Source organism: Mizuhopecten yessoensis, unplaced genomic scaffold, assembly GCF_002113885.1.
Source record: "Mizuhopecten yessoensis strain PY_sf001 unplaced genomic scaffold, ASM211388v2 scaffold716315, whole genome shotgun sequence".
Taxonomy (NCBI): domain Eukaryota; kingdom Metazoa; phylum Mollusca; class Bivalvia; order Pectinida; family Pectinidae; genus Mizuhopecten; species Mizuhopecten yessoensis.
In genome coordinates, this window is record NW_018480055.1 from 737,003 (window position 1) to 744,256 (window position 7,254).

Here is a 7,254-nt window from a genome sequence, read left to right on the forward strand (position 1 = left end):
AATCCTGGTTGTGAAATACGTACGTGAGTTGATGAGTGTATACGAAGTGGGCGTAGTCCTGGAATTGTCACAGTTGGGTATAATTTATCAGGTGTCGAGTAGGCCTCCTGAGGTGTGGGTTAGATATAGACCGACGGCCCGGGAATGTTTTTCTTCTTTCTAAAAAACAAAAAATCGCTAAAACACTATGCCTGGACAATGTTATCATAAAGCACAACTTTAATATCAATTATCTCGAATATTTCTGCAGTTAGGCACTTACAACCGGAAGTATTGAAAGCTGTGGACTATTTGGCTGTCTATGATTCCATAAACTTATGGCCGGAAGCTTTTAAAAAGATTATGACTGAAAATGCAAAATGCTGCACCTAAGTTTAAACCATAATGAAGCTCTACGTATCAACGATTACTTCTTATTCACTAGTTTGGTTCTGCAGTTTGTTTGAAAGTATTGTCTTAAAAGATAATCCAGTAGTGCAGACATTTTACTTCAAACACATTTTTTCCTGCAATCAAACCACAGTGTGTCAGATTCTCGAGCGTTTTCGGTATTTTACCTGTTATTTTTTTTTTTTAAATTCTTTCCATGATTTTAAGCCCAAACCTAATATTTTTGAAAGTTCTCTGAAGCTGACATTTATAAATGAATGTTACTTGAAATAATTTATATTGCAATGATCTTACTTGATATGTCCCTGCGCTTTAACGTTAAATAAGTGACATGATTAATTAAACTGGATCGTTATGTAATCAACACATTTGACAAAATGGCCGCCATGACGCTGATATCACAGGACAGTATAGCTATACCGATTTGTGAACGTAGGTTAAACAAATAAGTTCCTATTGTAGATCTTTATAAATTAAGATCAGTATCCTCACAGGCCATTGCACTCCCCCTCGACCCTTCATTGTGATCCTCTGACGTGTTATATTGCATAAGTACGCATACTGATATGAGGGCTATAGACAGTGTGACATATACCCAAACAGCGTAATATATACCATTGCTCTTTGTATGCATAATGTAAGTCCCTACACATAAGTTCCTAGGCGACCGTCCTCGTATGACCTGTTTTAGTTTAAACATATTTATTGCCAAAAGTAGACAAGGGATTAGGCCCGAGTTATAACAACTTATCAACGCCTTCTCCCAATATACATTTTGAATGACATTACAATAATGACAATAAATATGTACAATTTTGTTACAATTTGAATTCAAAATCTCTTGCTGGATTTAATAAAGTTTTGCACATATCTAAAATTATATGAGTTAAGGTCCACAGAAAATTGTGAATTGCCAAACATTTTTTTAAAATTTAACGCAACATCCAATTTTTTTAAATTTTGAACCAAAGTGTAAAAAGGTGACATTCCATAAAATAGTGAAAGCCATTCTCACAAGGATGACCACAATTACAAGATGCACTCTCAACAAGGTTAATTCTAAAAAGGTCATAATTTAAGGGAACTGCACTGGTGTCGGAGCTTAGTATGCAAAATATTAAGTTTCCGATTTCCGATTTTAAAGTAAATAGGTTTACTTGACTGAATATTTGATGTTAAACATGATTTGAAGGAGTTTATAGAGGGCAGGGATCGAACCGAATTTTCTAAGTTATTCCAACAATGAAGTGTAGAAGGTCGAAAAGAAGAGTTAGTTAAGCGTAACGATAATCTTCTCCAGATAAAGGCGGCAAAAGATGATTGGAGTAATCAGGAGTTAATTTATTATGCATCTTATACAGTTGAAGTTTCCTCCGTTTGTGCGATTAGATAAAGTTTCAAGACCAGTTTCGTAATATAAAGTATTAATAGAGGTATATGAAGGAAGTCCTAATATAATGCGAGCAGCTTCACGTTGGGCTTTTTCAAACTTTTCCGATTCAAAAATAGTGCAACCGTCCCACAACTCACAAGCATATTCTAAAACAGGTAAAATAAAAGTCTTGTAAATTATTAAAAGAGCATCCCTACTTAATAAAGGTTTCAGTTTCCGCAAGACATTAATTCTTTTCATAACACGAGTGTAAATCCCATTTTGCATTCGAATTGGAAATTGCCCCTAAATGTTTATGATAATCTGTAAAGTTTAAGACTTTCCCTTGAAATTGTAGATCTAAGTCTTCCTCGATATCAATTGAATTCGAAATAGACAAAACATCTGAGTTTTTTTTCACGATTAAAGTGAACCAACCAGGTTTTTGACCAAATATTTAAGATATCTAGGTCTCTATCTAAAGTTAGAGTCAATACAAGACTAGAGTCAGATAACAGTATAGGATCTAGTGAGCTGATGATTTGAAGCAGTGAAGAAGTCAACATTTAAGTCCCCTGTTACTATAACCTTAGGAGAGGTATCAAGAGCACTTATTATAGACGACCTTAAATTTTCCCAAAACGGTAGAATAGAGATTTCTGGTCTATAAGCTGTTCCAATAATGTAAGTCGAGTGGGGTAGGCTAATTTTTGTCCATATTACCTCATCACCAGGATATTCCAATTCTGGCAAACGATCAACTTTCAAAACATTATTTATATAAACCAAAATACCACCCCAGCAAAATTTCTATCAAGTCGAAAGGGAGAATGAAAACCATCAATACATAAATCATTAGTATTGTCCTGTCATCTAAATGAGTTTCAGTTAGACACACAATGCCGTAGTCATCTACTATGTACTCAATGTAGTCTAACTTGTGTCTAACGCTCCTAATATTTAAATGAAATATAGAAAGCTCGCCAAGTCTCGGACCAGGATTGGACTCAACATCCATATGCTGCAGTAATAGCATTAACATAATAACTGAAAACTCGACATTTCGGGAATAAGAAATAAATATAATATTTAACTGAATAATTAACCAAAAAAGATCACTATGCAATCGATGAAGTAGTTTTAACCAAGAATTTAAACCAAAACAAAAAGTGATCAATGACTTCATCACACATATTCCGTAGACCTTACATTAAAAGGTACCGATCGCTATTTTAACACATGTAACACAAACATGAAGTAGAATATCGAATCAGTATTCGGAATTTCATGAATAAATTATAATGTGCAAACCAGCGATTAAAATGGTCAAACCTTATTACTATTTATTTAAACGAAAAAACAGGAAATGCCATGTAAACAAAAAACACTGAATAGTTGAAAACGAGCAAAGTTTCATGAAGTAATAATGAACCCAACATGAAAGAAGTCGGTACAGTATAACACTGTCACGGTTTTGATCGTGTGGTGACTATAAATACATTTGACATAAACTATGAAAATTAATAAAAGAAGAATGCATTCACGTGTGCGAGGGTATATATAAAACATTAATAATTCATGCCTGATATTAGATCACTGGTTACCTTTGCTTTGTTTATTTATGCAATTACATCAATTGCATAAGTTTGGTTTATATACTCCCTTAAGTGAAGATGAGACATCTTCCTTGTAAAGAGGGGAGAATGTAACCGTGTTATTATTGACAATGTATTGTTCAAATTATTTAGTTGTTTTTATCAAAACTTAATAAGTGCAACTTGTATACGAGCACTTGTTATATTTATATATATATGACAGTGATCTATTTTTAGTTTAGATGTACACCTGTCCGACTGGGGTCAGGAGTTAGTGTATTTTTAAAACTCTTTGTAGTGGCCAGTTAGTGGTCAGTGCGCGGCTGCGCAGCGAGTCGCGCTTGTGTTAAATGTTATTCACACCTGTACAAGTTTTCAGCCTGTGTGGACGGTATTCTAAACTTGCATTGTTTTGATCTTTTTGACTACAGAACACAATAATTTATTTTGAATTACCCTAAAGTCCACATACGCTGTACAGGTGGTCTCCCTTGGATCAAAGACCCTCTTCCATTTGAAGAGGGTCTTCCGACCAGGGAATAAATTATATTGAAAGAAAGAAGGTGTTGATCATTGTTGGACAAGAACTTTTAAGCCACGACCGGCTACAATAGGAACACAAGAAAAGAGGGACAGGGTAGCCAATATAAAAGTTTTCTGTTAATATTTTGAAATGGTGGCAGACTGTCATTAGGCTAGTATGACCTGGCCGTTACGAGGTCGTTCAAACAGTACTCATCATTTCGATGTGTTAATGGTCAACTCAGCTCCCAGAAATCTCCAACTGAACAACAATGTCGGACAAAACGACTTTGAGCATAAATTAATGACGTCAGACTGAGTACAAGTTACCGTAGCGTAATGGCGCTCAAAGTTTGGAGCCCATTCTCTGTGAATTCCAGCAAAAATGAGTTTTGGATAGAGAGGTAATACAGCATGTCTATACACTCACAGATGGATATACGAATTTTGCATCTTAAAACCAAGGAATCTATTTACATCTATCTCCTATTTTGGGATCAACCCTCTTCCCCAAGTGGGTACCACCTCCTTCATTTACTGTATAACTGTGAAACACTTCCAGTGTAATTTCTGTAACTGATGTTAAGGCTACAAATATTACAACCGTGTAAAATGTGTAGTGCCTCGTTACATGTGATATTTGACCTGTTAAGTATGTAAGGGTTATGTCCCTTTTCCCACACATTATGGACTGGTCACATTTGATCATGAAGCCCCTTAGAAATATAGGTATTGTTCTTTAAAATATGTCTATACCTCTTAGAACTTAGTATTTGTGTTTAGGTTTGGTGTTTATATACTAACGAGATGGCAATCTTCCAATTCTGTGTAGATTAATTATATTGTATCTGTATATTTGCTGCAGATACTCCTGACCCGGAAGTTTAACTTTGACGTTGGTGACACGTGCAGACGATTATTTCCGGAAAAAATACCAGCAAGTTATGTCAATTTTTTTTTATATTTTGCTAGTATGCATCAGGTAAAGAGGTAAGTTAGCTATCAAATAATTATAAGGATTTTGTTTAATAAAAACATATTGTAGCCAAACAAAACTATATGCATAGTGCAAAAGTCAGTAATATCGGTATTTTGTTGTTGAAATAATTGGTTTGGCAATCTGTGACGTAGCATACATTTTAGCTTGTTTGCTAAGGCATACCCTTAAATTTTCAAGTTTTATTTTTCTTCATATATTTTTTATGAATTTCCTTTTTTATGACCAATATGGACCGTCCGTATCAATCATAAACAGGAAAGAAAAAAATAATCTTCTTGAAAATTTAAATCTGATAAAATAGTGTTGTTATGTTACGACTATACACATTGACAAATCTCGAAGATTTATGTAAATCAAAAACTGCTTTGTAAAGTACAAAATTTAATATTATTCATATAATAAAATGGGTTTTACTTGTAAATAATCAGTCTAAAAGGAGTCCCCAGAACACGGAGGATTGCTTCTAGTGCCTGGTAGAATTTCGTTCCCGTTATGGTCCCGTTATGGTCTCCCCTTCGGACGCTTGATCCTATGTAAGAATTCACCCGAAAAATGTTTTGCTACGCCACTGGCAATGGATATTGATCCTAGTGAAATCGAGATCGAGTTAACGGTTGCTCCCTATCAGTTTGAGCCAATGGTGGTGGCAAATGACGAAGAAAGCGAGGACATAACAACCAGCGAAGAAGAAAGTGAAAGTGACAGTGCCGCCGGTAACGAGGTCCATGTTCGACAAGTTAACAAAGGTAATATTTTCATCGCACTTCTCAATAACTTACTATAACCGGTTCATATCTTTGGTTTAACAAAAGAATGCTTGAGAGTCAGAGCGGCTTTGTGGTGGGGACACAACTATCATAGTTTTCACTTCAACTTTGTAATTTTTTTTTTTTCGTCGATGGTTTTCTCAATATAATTGATTTCCAGTGAATATAGATGAATACAATATAATCACATGAGTGACTGTGGCCACTGTGAACAAATGCCAACCGACTTAGAATGTAGATGTTGCTGTAGTTTCAATCTGTGTCGGTATAAGATGGAACAGGACAACATTAAATGAATCACAGAACATGAAGGAGTCCAGGTGAATTGCCTCAACAGACATGTTCTGGAACTGTCGTTTTATGAATACCTTGAATAACTATGGACCGATTGGAGATGAGGTGCCAGTTCATGAGTATGAATGCTGTTTTTACTTGCACTGTTACCTTGTAATTACATCACGCTAAATTTACTGTATAACAAAACTGAATCTAAATCTAAACTTGATAAATATGTTCAATGCTTTTAATTTATATTATCAATGCTATGGATTTATCCTGTTTTCCCTTTTACAAGGTGTTCAAATGTCTCATTTTTTTCTATTTATTTTAGGCTCTATCTTTACATTGCCTATCGCCGATTTGTACGATGGGTTGGCACAGACTTAGCAAGAAGAACAGATAAGTACTCCCATCATGCAGAAGATCAGAAAGACCTTTCCATCAGAGGAATACACAGGATTTCAGTATCAAAGAGTCTATTAGTATGACTTTCCAATAATCACATTACGTCTATTGTGTTTTGTTGAAACAGGACTCGTGGTTTCATTTTCCTAGCTTTTTCATAGGTTGGGAAATATTCCCCGAGACTGAAGGCTTGATCGAAGAGCTCTGTGACATAGTCCGCAAAAGTATGTAATTAAAACTGTTCAGTGAAGCAGTTACTTGCTAATCACGCACGAAGTACAACGCAAACAAAATAAGATAAAATAAAAGATTATGATTTATAAGCAAATCTGACTTCTTTCATTTGTATTAATTGTTGTTGTCTACTCTGACTGTAGTATTTCCAAATTTATGGCATTAAAAATATAAAAAAAATGTCAGACAGTTACGCCCTGCTAACCCTAACTTTTTGTGTCTACCTTAAATGTTCTCAAGCGGGCTTCAAAAAAGCACTGTTGAAGTCAAGTCAAGTCTCTTGACCATGATGTGGCGATCAGTGGTCAAGTCTGTAACCTCTTCCTTGGCGTCCCGCAACGAGTGTTAACCCCTCTTCCAGTTCTTTACTTCTGTTACCTAACAAATGTTTAAAAAATAATAAGGATATAACTTTTGTTTTACTGATGATCTGGTCACTCCTTTAAGTATTGCCGGGTATTTTACATGGGTAATATTATATTAGATAATTAGAAATTTTTAAAATTAAACCATGTCCAGAAAGTGTTCTGGTGCAAAATATCATGTCTTATTAACAGAGCCTTAGGTATTGGTTAGCCAATTAAATCGATTTCAAGCTTCAGGTATATACATAGTAAAACATGATTGTTTCCTGCTACCTGACTGACTATTTGTCTGTGGTACTGATTCTCAAACATTTAATGGGATTCT